This window comes from Pseudonaja textilis, chromosome 1 (assembly GCF_049901715.1).
Source record: "Pseudonaja textilis isolate UNSWEBS1 chromosome 1, rPseTex1.2, whole genome shotgun sequence".
NCBI lineage: Eukaryota > Metazoa > Chordata > Lepidosauria > Squamata > Elapidae > Pseudonaja > Pseudonaja textilis.
Window position 1 is genome coordinate 274,161,327 of NC_141990.1, and position 13,521 is coordinate 274,174,847.

At 36.9% G+C, this 13,521-nt stretch overlaps 1 protein-coding gene across 3 annotated transcripts in view; it reads left to right on the forward strand.

Annotated features, from left to right (window-relative positions):
* Positions 1 to 1,791: 1,791 nt before the first annotated feature.
* FMN1 (formin 1) overlaps positions 1,792 to 13,521 on the forward strand; it is a 136,661-nt gene continuing 124,931 nt past the window's right edge. For all 3 annotated transcript variants that reach the window (XM_087921829.1, XM_087921830.1, XM_087921828.1), the window contains exon 1: positions 1,792 to 2,014. The gene's annotated coding sequence lies outside the window, so the exon portion shown is untranslated. The remainder of the gene's footprint in view (positions 2,015 to 13,521) is intronic.

Sequence of the window (13,521 nt, forward strand, 5' to 3'; positions counted from 1 at the left end):
CAAAGTTACTTTTAAAACTTTTTATTTATTTTAAGCATCAAGTCAGGTTTTGACTCCTGGTGATTCCTGGGTTTGCAGTTTTCTTGGCAAAATTTTTGTTAGTGGTTTGCCATTGCCTACTTCCTAGGGCTGAGACAGAGTGACTGGCCTTTGGCCAGCTAATTTTGTGTCTAAGGCATGCCTCGAATTCCCAGTTTCCAACCTGATGCCTTAACCACTACATTAATCTGGTGCTTTAAAAACTACTTAAAAATAAAGCATATAATAATAGCCTTCCAGAAGGTTACCTTGCTTGAAGATCTTTAAAATATCCAAACAGCAATACTGTAATAAAGTGCTTTTAGGGTATTGTTTCATATCTGTATTAGAGAGGTGGTGGTTACAATCAAAGATGATATTTATATACTCTACAAACATACATCCTGACTTTTCATAAACACATTTGATACTTATATATGCATATTCCCTAATATATAAACTGTCAACAGAAGCAGGATGGCTGCAATAACTATTTCCTATGCTATGTGACTCTGTGTGTGTATGTGTATGAGTGCTTAAGCAGATGATTTTCAAAGTCCATTCCAACTCTACATTCTATGATTTTGCATCTCAAAAATTTTCAAAGATTGCAGTCATCTCTCTGATATCTATTTCATCTGGTTCTTGAATTTGTTTAAAGTAACAAGATACTGTAGAATAGTATCATAGCTTTATTAATCTTTGATTGCATTTCCCATTCCCAGAAGAATCTCTTTCTTCTAACTTATTAGAAGGGCTCCTCACCTACCTCTGGAATAATTCAGGCACAAAAGCGTTAAATAAGTCCACTTTCCTTTCCCTATTATTTTACACTACCCCATTATCAACAGCATTCTTAAAGCTTACTTTATATATACCCCTCCTGCTCTTATTATCAACCACTTCTTAAAATAAACAGAGAATTTGAGGCTAATTAATATGTTCCTTATTGTAAGCGGGGAATAGCAGTGTGGTGTTTAAATATTTCAAGAATTAATAAGATTGTAAATCACGAAGCATGTCAATTTCATCATACACATTTTTTAAAATGCACACTAGTGTACCAATGTAACTGCCAAAAGTAGTATATATAAAATCCAAAACTTTTGAAAAGATTCACTACAGTTGTTAAATCTCACCAGGTGCTTTTATTACCTTTGAAAGTGTTTATCATCTAATGTTACAATTATATTTGCATGGGAAGAAATCCGCTGAATTTCTAAATAAACACAGCTGCAGCTGCCTTGCGTTTTCCATGTACTGTATTCTTTTATTTTATGAAACACCTTTCACGTGCTTTATATACTTTGGAAATGTTGTACTAAAATAAAAGAGAAGCCATACACTTTAAACAGCTGTTCTTTGAAAGACTTCAGTCAACTCTTTTGATTGACCATAACGCTAAAAAAAAAGATAAACCTTTTTTTAAAAAAAATCTGCCTCTTTGGTTTTGAACTTCAAAGCCTTGCACTTTACAGTACAAATGGAATGTATCAATTGCTTTGGCTTCAATTGAAAATGAGATCTGTCCCGCCCAGAGGAAAAACTCTCTGGAGAGGAGCAATTACGGAAAGAAATAAACAAGGGCAGCCTGCCGCGCTCACCTAATGCGCCCTCAACTGAATGACCAGAAACAGAAGCCCATTTGCGGTGTTAACCCGCCCTCCTCCGTTGGTATAACCGGCGTCTTATGCTGTTGTTCTATTGGTTTCTGCACCAAACCGGCAGATTATTGAGGCTTCGGATTGGTCAGGTGCTCTGCCAGTTTTCTATCTCTTGAAGCTGCCGCACAGCGCCCGGTGAATGAACTTACCAAGCGAAGGGGACTGAAGGATCTAAGGGGCTTCCAGATGCGAGGAAATGCCAGCAAGAGCGGCGGAGGGAGACATTCAATAGCAGGAGGTAGCTGCAAAAGCAGCCCCTTAGCATCCTCTCTCGTTCTGCGTCTAGATCGCCGCCAAGAACTGCGCCTAGGAGGACTGTCACTTCTTGTAAGGTAAATAGCTTGCGTTGCGCCTTGTGCGGACTTGTCAAGTTCTCTGCAGGATCAGCTCTTGCCAAAAATAAGAAGACTGGCTATTATTGAACTGCCACAAATACTTTACTCAAATAAGAATATTCTATAGAGAAAAATAAACTTCTGTCTTTCTCCCTGCACTTTTGCACCATCAACATTTTCCCTTTATCCAGCACCTGCAGAAAACATTAAATCCATTTATTTGTGTATCAAATGTATATGGCTGCCCTTCTTACAAGAAATGACACTGGGCAGAGTACACATTTTAAGAAACCTTTTGCATCTGGCAAGTATATTTTCCTCTCCCTCCCTCCCTCCACAACTTTGCAGGTTTAGGAGCTGCTTTAACTCATACAAGATATAAATTGCTGCAGATAATTCTCCAAACAGTTCTGAAAAACTGCCCCATGTCTTCCTGATTTGGGTATGCTATTGACTGGAAAGAGATGGTCATGTTTACAGTTGTCTTTAAAGTTGTTACCAGCGGAGTGGCCGCACTGTAAAGGCAAGCTTTGCCTTTAAATACAGTATATTATTCTTTTATTTTACACACACACACACACACACACACACACACACACACACACACACACACACACACACACACACACATATATATATATATATATATATATATATATATATATATATATATATATATATATATATATATATATATATATATATATATATATTGTTTTCTGAGTTATATATATATATATATATGGTATTCAGCTTGTCCGGTATTTTCCCATGTCATTATAGTTGTGCTTTTAAAGTTGTAGCAACATTTGGGCAGAATCTCATCTGCCATCATCAGGCTTCTGTATTGTGTTCGTTTGTGAGTCAGCCTTTCACAGCCCTTTCTGTTTTAAATTTGGGGCTAGCCTACTGCTGTGCCAGAATGGTTCTTTTCTTCATCCTGATTGGTTGGGAGTCTTGGTCTGTGTTTATTGGTCTTGGAGTTTGCTGTGTTCTGCTTGATTGGTGTTTCTAATATCTTCTGTCTGTTTGGTGGCTTTTTTTGTCTTGATTGGCTGGCAACATTGTATTCCTGTATTGGAGGCTTTTAGTGTGGCTTGGCTCCGAGTAAATGGACGGCTATCATTTATTAGGAAGCTAGGTTTCATCTGGGTGCCTGGTTGAGGTGTGTTTGAGCTGGAGGTATCCGGGGGATCTGTTTGTGCCCAGGTGTTTGCCTGGCTTGTGGTGTGGAGATTTTTTTGTTTGAGAGTTCAGGCTTCCAGATAATTGACAGTCTGGTGGAGTCATCTCTTCTATTCATGCTTTCAGGTCTTTTTTCAATCTCTATGGCTTCTCTGATAATTCTGTAGCTGGGGTTTTCTATAGTGGCTAGGGTTTTGATGCCATTGAAGTTGATGCTATGACCTGTGGCTTTCATGTGTTCCTCACTAGTCCAACACATGAAAGCCACAGGTCATAGCATCAATTTCAATGGCACCAAAACCCTAGCCACTATAGAAAACTCCAGCTACAGAATTATCAGAGAAGCCATAGAGATTGAAAAAAGACCTGAAAGCATGAATAGAAGAGATGACTCCACCAGACTGTCAATTATCTGGACTGCACTCTCAAACAAAAAAATCTCCACACCACAAGCCAGGCAAACACCTGGGCACAAACAGACTCCCCCGATACCTCCAGCTCAAACACCCCCCAACCAGGCACCCAGATGAAACTTAGCTTCCTAACAAATGATAGCTGTCAGTTTACTCAGAGCCAAGCCACACTAAAAGCCTCCAATACAGGAACACAATGTTGCCAGCCAATCAAAACCAAAAAAAGCCACCAAACAGACAGAAGATATTAGAAACACCAATCAAGCAGAACACAGCAAACTCCAAGACCAGTAAACACAGACCAACACTCCCAACCAATCAGGATGAAGAAAAAACCATTCTGGCACAGCAGTAGGCTAGCACCAAATTTAAAACAGAAAAGGCTGGGAAAGTCTGACTCACAAATGAACACTATACAGAAGCCTGATGATGGCAGATGAGATTCTGCCGAAACATTGCTACAACTTTAAAAGCACAACTATAATGACGTGGGAAAATACCCTAACAAAGCTGAATACCATACATATAAATACCCACGAAAACTTAAGAAAACATACACACACACACACACACACACACACATATATCACACATACACACACACACATATATATACATATACATATATGTGTGTGCATTTGTACAAATAGTAAGTTGAACCTTAATGCTTTGAGATAGTTCTTGCTGCTGACCGTACCAGCTTCAAAATATTTTAACACTAATACTAATACTATAAGATTTTTTAGACTGTAATTCATAGGAACCTCAGTTAGCATGGCTACAGGCTAACTGAGGAGCCAACCAGTCTATCTAACTCTGTTGTAAGCATGTAGAAAAGTTTAGTGCAATTTAATATTCTCCATGTACATTTGGGTACAATACTGATAATGTCCACATCACATAAAGGCTAGGTTTTAGTGGAAAGTCTAGCTTAAGCATTTGACCTTGGAAAGAACATCAATTTAAGAATCAGAAATGTTTGTATGATCTGATGGTGATGGTGATTATTTGAACAAGTAGGTAACAACCAACTTTCTTTGCTACTATCTAGCAGTGGTATGGATTTTTTTGCAGCTCAAATATGGTACGTTTAGATAGTGTTGATTTCACATTAACACCCATATTAGAAACAACTACTTTATTATAGTTGTTGTTAAAAATAAGTTTTGAAATTGAGAATTAAAGAAAAAGGTAGGCAAGCTTAACTTTTTCTTAATCTAAAGCTTCTTTTTTCTTTTTTCCCCAAATGACAAGCAAAGACAACTGAATAAAAGCAGTGAGGGGGGTAATTAAGTGGAGAAACATTATTGTGGACAAAAGTTAAACCGTGATATCATTCATGCTTCTCTATCTAGAATTGCTTCTCTTAAAGTGTTTTTGAAAACAATTAAAATTCTTAGGCTCTATATCTGGGCTTCTAGTATCTAGACAAGTCCTATTTTTTTTAGTGTCTTCATTGCCATCTTTCACTCCTACAATTTTTTTACATACCAGGCCTCATTCTTCAACCTTATTTGTCACCATAATCTTATTGAAATTTTATGTTATTTGAACAACATTGTGTGTTCTATTACGACATGATGTTTTCATTCTTGACACTTGCACATGCTGCCACCAACTTTATGAGGGATTTTTTATTTTAGATCAACATAATTCCAGTGAAATTACTTCACTTTTTATTTGATTTGTCCACATCCTGTTATCAACAAATAACTATTGAATTTGTACAGAATTTCTTGAATGTTCATAGTTCCATATGGCTACTTTGCTGTACTCAAATTATGAAAATGTATGAGTTGGAACCAAGTGTGCATGATTTATTTTTCATGTCAGTGAAAAAGATTGCTTAATTTATCTTTTTTTCCCTTCTGGAAAATTCGTGATAATTTTATAGCCTTTGCTTTCTTAGGGCTGGGTGTTGCATTTTTCAGTAGTATTTACTTCTCAGACAACATATTGTATAGAGAATTGCAAACATAGCTTTCAAATAATATTATTTCATAACCTCCAGATACAATTAGAGCCGAAAAATCTATCTTTGTATGTAAGCAGTTACAATTCTATAGTGCAAAATAATGATAAATGTGTATTCATAGCCAAAAGTTTTGGATAGTATTCATACACTGAGTTGCATATCAGCTTGTTTGAATTGAACCTCTGGAGGCAACCATTTCACTGGTTAATTCTTCTCACCATCAGGAAATTTCTTAGTTCTAGGTTGGCTATCTCCTTGAACAATTTCCATTTGTTACTTCTTGTCCTATCCTTAGGTGCTTTGGAGAATAGGTTGACACCCCCCCTCCCTCATCTTTGTGACAGCCCCTAAAATATTGGAACATTTCTGTCATGTTGCAGTGTGCATATGTTTGGTAACCCTAAAGGAAGGGACTAAGCCTTGCTTTAAATAGAATATTCAGAATCTTCTGATGGGAATCATTCAGTCTTTTTATGGACAATTACGTTGCACTGAGTGGCAAACTATTCTAATTATCCTTAGAATATTTCGGGGGAAATTTACATTTACAATGGGCTTAAATAATTGCTGTATTAGCCAAGAAAGAGCATATAGTTTTTTTGTCCCTACTTGTCTGAGGCCAATAGACCTTGGATACTCAGAAGAATTGGAAGTATGGGAAATGAACATTGCAGCTATTCCTGTTCTTTCAGAATAATGCAATAATGTAAGTTCTTATACATCAATCTGCCCCAACGGGTAGATGGTGCCTTTACATTCTGCTTTTGGACTTTTCCATTTTTATAACTTTTATGAAAAAAGATGTTGTCCTGTAGGAGTCATTAATTCAATCCAACAGGATTCTGCTTATATTCTTTGATAATACCAAGCACTGAACAAGCACCATTAATTACCAAGCCATTAACTATAGTTTGCTCTTGTCTTTTCTCAACACAATGCATTTTTAGATTATATACCAAACTTTCTCATTGGAAGAAATTGAAGAGTTTTGAGTTGTTAAGAATTAAACAAGCAGTTGTGGAAATGAACCTGTACTACTCTGTAAATCTTTTGAAACAAGGTACTTCAAAACACAGAGATATTTGAATAAGTAGTGATTCTGAATCACTAAAGCAGCCATGTCATTTTTCAGGAACATATGGCTGCTGTTATAGATGCTTCTAGATGTCTCAGCATGTGCATGGATCAAATGTATCACATTATTTTTCCCTAGCAAAGCTAAGCAATTATGTATGCATACATATTGATTGAAAGTGATTCATATATATTCTTGCATATTGTAAAAGAACTTCTTTGGTTGGGCAGCCTTAATATTGAACATTGAGGATGTTCAGCAACTATTTTTCTCTGCATTGTACATCCTTTATCAAACCACATTCCAATGATCACATCTCATCCAAGCTACTGATTTGATCTAGAAACTCATTAAACAAGCTAGAACTTGTTGGTGTCAGTTGTTTTGTGACTCACTACATTATTCCTTATGGCAAAATTTCTTTGATAATCATCATTTTTGATACTCATCATGCCTCCCAGAACTAATTAACAGAGAGTATCAAGGTATCACTGTACTTGAATTCATGGAGGGACATGTTTAACTGGCTTAAAACTTGTACAGACCCCTTGAACTAAGACTGGCATGTATTAATTTATTTATTGGATTTATATGGCATTGAATCGTATAAAAGATATTCTCTTTTGATGCTCAAAGAGTTTTGAAAATGTATGTATATAGCATGACTAGTATAATTCTAGCATAGAGCGGTTGATTGCAAATGAAACAAAAACTACATATCCAGTAGATCTACTGATCTAAAATAGAATCTATAGGCAATGGAAACAGTGACTCAGAATGGCCTATCAAAAAGCACACAACCAAACCCCAGTTTAGCCTTTCACAAGTTGTCATAGAGCCTTCCACAACTTATGGTGCCATTGAAATAGTTGAAATTGCAAACCTTAAAATTCCAACACTCTGGGACTGCAAGATGAACCAGTAGGCTGGAAGAATGTGGTAGAATATAAATAGGCTTTATATGGCTAATTACTTGGCAGAAAGTAAAATCACTAATGTGGCTGAACTTCTGCACCCTCTTGATATTTTCTTTTGTCTGTAATTACTTTTTCTTTGGCTTTCAATTTGCAGTTAATCTTTTTCTTGTTTCTAGGCCAGCGAAACACTGTGAAACAAGTAAATGTGAGCTTTTTGTTTGTTGGAAGCATTTTAAATATTCTGCTTAAGTAGATAAGAAGCAATACATTAGCAAATGATGTATTTTGGAGAAGAACGAGCTTTAGAGATTAAAATGAGTTATTTTTATCTATTTTCATTAATTAACTTATTAATCCAATGAAACTGATCTGAATTTCAGTACCCAATGAAGACAGAGTCAGTAGAAGTTAGAGCTATAGGTACTGTGCAGATCTGTTTCACATATACAGAATCATCATTGGTGGGAGGGGGATTGCTTTCACCTTAGTAAGTTCCACTAATTTAACCACTTTGATTCATTCTTTAGCATGCAAACCCAGCCCATTGTGATTTACTCAACAAAATATGGTCAAAGAAAGAATGTTCTCATGTCTAGGTCATCTCCTGTTACAGTATCTATATAATTTTTTATGGATCATTTTCTTTTCTTTTTTTAAACTTCTCTATCCAGCCAAAAGCTCTAAAATTTCAACAAATTCCAATCCACAAACTAAGTATAGCCAACCTTGCTTAGCGGTCAAGATCAACCGTGTTTAGCTAATATTGGTAAATAAACAAACTATATTTAAAATTTAAAAATACATAACTATATTTCTTAGCTGTTAATTGTACAAAATAGATTTCCCTACAATGCCAATTTTCCTCCATTAAACTGACATTTGCATATATGCAGTCAACCACTGAGAAGAAGTAATTTTATACTTTGAATGTGAGTCAGCTTATGAGTAAGATTTGGTCAACCTATGAATAGGCAGAGCAAATTCATTTAAAACTCTGATTATATTAGGAGTTTTTGATTTTTCATACATAGGATTAGTTTTGATCTGAGTTGGCAATGCTACAGAAAAGGCTTCTTTTTTCTTTAAGCTTTCTTTAATCATTATTTACTAACTAAAGTTAAGATTTAGAATTAGACAAGGAATATCTAACAAAGAAAAGAGTAGAACCTTGATCATAGATTTTCCCCACATATTTTTTTAAATGCCCTCTAATCAATGTCTGGTTGAGGCAATTTACTATCAAATTATATAAAAGGACAAATTGCAACCATTTCCAGCAATCAAAAAGAGCCTGGTTAAATTCTATGTCACAACAAAATGAAGCAATTCTTAAATTAAGGAACAGGAGTAATCACTGATTTTTTAAAAAATGTGCCATCTTCACATGCTTCTGGAAGGTAAATAAGTCAGGGCTAGTCTACATTCCAATGGGAGGCCAAGTTGGCAATGCTACAGAAAAGCAACCCTTTTGTGTTTTGGTTTTCCATATGTCCTGAGAAACTACCAATAGCTTTCCTGGCAAGATTGGCCAGGTTGAACTGGCCAAGATAACTTGGTGCTAAGCCATAAAGTGCTTAAGCAATAGCAATAGCACTTGGACTTATATGCACTTCATAATGCTTTACATCCCTCTCTAAGTGGTTTACAGAGTGGCATATTGGCCTCAGTGATCTGGGTCCTCATTTTACTGGCCTCAGAAGGATGGAAGGCTGAGTCAATCTTGAGCCAATCAGAATCAAACTCCTGAAAAGCCTGTAGGAAGCCTGCAGTTTGTGGTAGTGTATAAAGTTTTTTTTTTAAAAAAAAGCCTCTAGACACCCCTTCTGAACTCAAATAGTTATGTCTATGCGGTCTCCAAAAGTCAAGCTTGATGGGATTTAACAAGACATCAAACATTCTCTTCTATTTTATCTAAGTAGTGGTTAGGGGGAGCTTAGTACATTTTTTCTATGGATCTTGCTTGCCCAGCTATAAATAGCTTTTGGGAAAAAAGAGATCTATGCAGCTTCCACCTGGATGATATTCAGGAAGTTTTTACTTGGCAGTTCTCCCAGGCTTTGAGCTACATCATTTGTTAAGCCTATGTGTGGTAGAGTTGTTGTTATTGTTATTTTGGTGTATGGGATATGGTTGTTAGGATTCTTCAGATTTTCACCTTATTGTTTTTCTGTATTTTAAATGGTAAGCTGCTCAGAGTTGTTCTGGAGTCAAGTGAGCTGTAAATCTGATGATAATTAAAATTATTCTTCAGCCTTCTGGAAATTCATCACTGGGAGGAAAATGAAGAGTAATGCATCCTCATGAAAGGCAGTGGCAAATCTTACTTGACAAAATATGGATGTCAAAACAATGGAGTGTGTCTGCCTTTGAAAAAAAATATGATACACAAGACGTACCATCTCCTTTTTAATTTCTTTTACAAACAATAATTGCCTGTCAATTTTGCTGTGATGGAAATAGTCTGAGGAGTTCATTAAGTAATATATACAATGTTCCTCAACATGAAGCAGAACTTTATAAGATATAATACATATCTGTCGGATAAATTAAATTAAAAGAAGCATAATATGATTACTCTCTCTATTGCTTCTGCCATGCTATTAGCACACACTCATATATCAAATTCTGTTATTTTTAACTAGGCAAGAAAAGAAGCAGATAATAAAACTGTGGTTGAATCACCATCAAAAGTGAGATGCTTCTTTATTAAGTTTAGAAATCAAAACATTTTTACTCATGGCTGTTAAGTTCGAAGGGTTGGGCTCACAAAGACGAGAGACTCCGGTTCAGTAACAAAAGCTCTTTATTTATCAGTCAATTCAGCTCTGGAGAATAGCAGCCGCGGCAGCTTTTTTATAGAGCTCGCCGGAGCTTTAGTGGCCAATGACTTCGCTTCGAGTCTCCCGCTCTTGGTATTGACCAATCGCGGCAGACTCTTAGCGAGCCAGTCACAGTCACCTGGATTGTCCAATCAGGTAGCGGTTAATTGAACCAATAGGACGCAGGGTTTCAAGTCTATCGATATGGAACAATGGCCACTTCAAATTTATTTTTAAACATTTCATTTGCTGTTTTTGGTTTTTGTGTGATACAAGGACCAAGTTCGCCTCAATAGCATTTAAGATATAGGTAGTTTTTGAATTAAGAGGTGACAATGGATCTCTCTGGGGATACTTATGACTTGTTCTGAAATTCTGATGGTCACATGACTGTATTTCGGAAGCTTGGCACCTCGCCATATTTACAGCCATTTTAAACATCTCACAGTCAAATGATCACCTTTTTAGGATGTTTTTGCCAAAAATTGGCATTTACTTCCAATTTTCTGTAAAATAGCCCATAGTGAACTATTACTTCGATTAACAATCACAGCATTCATTTAACAGACGCCCCAGAAAAGTTTGTAAAATTATCATGTGGGTGGTCTGCTTTACTATTGTCACAATTTGCAACCATGATGGACAGGGACCATTATGGTCATATGTCAAAGACTACTTGTGGTCACCATAATTATTTTTGAAAAGAACTTTAAGGAGAAGGGTATAAAAATTGCCGAACTGAGCATAATTTAACTAAGAGAAAAGCAGTTTGTACTTCTGAAACTAAATTGCATGCCTGTATTAGGCATAATATCTACAGTGTTTAGGATTTACAACACATTTTAAATAAAAAAACCATGAAATTAATAGTAAAATCAACATTTGCATATCATTTCCTAAAAATAAGTATATTTAAGATATTATTCCTATGTGCATATACTGTATGTGTGTGTGTACACACATACACATACATATGTGCACATAGGAATAGAATAGAATGTGGATTTTATTCACTGTAATGTATTAAAATAATGACATTTAGAGAAAACCTTATAACCCTCAGCATCCAGATGATCACTACAATGACAAACTACAACGACGATTGTGCTTAGGACCTCCAAGAGTCTTAATGCGCTCCTGGTAGATTATTTATGGTAGTTTTTCATGTGATCAGATGAATCTAAATTGTTTACTGAGAAGTTAAATTTAGAATCCTTACAAATTATGTACAGCAAGCTGCCTAGCATGCTCATTAAGCCATAATAAGAACTACTGTAATATTTTTTACTGCAAGTTCTGAATGCAGTGGAAAGGAAAATCATGCTGCATTTATTACCCAGTTATATAGCTGGGGAAAAAAAAGTAATGATAAATGAAGGTCTGATAAACATTCAACGGTAATCCATGCTTACATAAATTTTTAAAGTATTTAAGTTTGCACAGCCAACTCATAATATGAATGCAATAGCTATTTATTTATTTATTAAACAAATTTATATGACCACCCTTCTCACACACGCTGACTCTCGGCAGCTTACCAAATTAAAAAAAAACACTGTACAGAAGTCCACAAACTTCTACCCCAGTGGTGGCTAATCTTTTCAGCACTGAGTGTCAAAATGGGAGCATGTGCATCGGAAACCGGAAGCTTAGCTTCCCAGCACGCACATGTGCACTGGCCACTTAGTCTTGCAGTTTCTAACACACATGCACACGTGAAGACCAGCTGGCCAGCACATCCCTGTGTTTCAGGGAACTGCTCTTCCAGTTTCCGGCGCTCCTGCTCATACAAAGACCAGCTGGCTGGTGCACATTCATGTGCTGCAATCCAGAAGAGCCACAAGCAACAGCTGGTGTGCTCAGCGAGATGGCTTTGTGTGCCACTTCTGGCACATGTGGCATAGGTTCGCCATCACAGCTCTACCTCCTTCCCTACAATTAAACCAGACACTAGATCAATTTTGCGTCAACCTGGGTTTCCCCAGATCACTGGCAAACCATATCTTCAGGGCCTTTTAGAAAAGTGTTAAGTCAAGGCTAATTTTATCTCCAAGAGAATGATATTCCATGGGGAAGGAGCCACCACTGATGAGACCCTTTTTCTTGGTTCTGCTAGATGTACTGTACTTCTCTACTAGATGGGACTTCAACATACCCTGCCTTTCTGATAAAGTAGGTTGGATAAGTGGGGAGAGGCAGATCTTCAAATAACCAGTGCACAAATCATGTAGGGCTTTAAAGTAATAACAAGCACCTTGAGTTGCACCCAGAAACAAATCAGCAGCCAATACAACTGCTGCAAAGGAGGTGAGAAATGCACAAAACTATGTGGGCCACTGCATTTTGAACCAGCTGAAGTTTCTGAATGCTCTTCAAGGCCAGCCCCATATGGAACCCATTACAATAGTCCAAACAGGAGTTGATTGGGACACCTGGATTGTGACAAGGGCATATTGATCCAGGAATGGGCCTAAGCCATGAAAGGTCCAGATAATCCGCTTCATCCAGAATCCTCTGGAGCTGTAATGTAACCATCTTCTCAACAATCTTCCCCAGCAAGGCAAAGCTGGAGACAGGATAAAAATTGTCCATCAGGGGATAGAACTAGCAATGGCTTAAGCAGAGGGTGAACAATAGCCTTCTTGAAGGGCTGTGGCCCCACTCCCTCATCCAAAGATGAATTGATCATTGCCAGTACCCACCCACTTGTCACTTTCCAGGAGGCTGTTTCCACCCAGGGATATATCTAAACTCGGTTAGCTCAGATCACATTCACTAGGATCATGTTCACTTCCTCTGGAGCAACAGAGCCAAACATTCCCAGATAACTGGGCAATACCCCAGGGATCTCCTCTAGACCAATACGCATGCAAATGTCTACCCAAAAATAAATCCAAGTGACTTTAATTGCCACAAAGTCAGCAAATTCCTCAGTACATACCTGCAGATACAAACCTCTGAATCCTCCTTATCAGGAGGAATCAAATCATCTTAATCAACTTAATAACTTGTGTGATTATTTGCAGATGCAGTTAGTGTGGAGAAGTATTTCTGCTTCGCTGCCACAAGATAGTCTTTAATAAAAGCATTTACCCTTATTCAATCAAGTTAATACCTTGT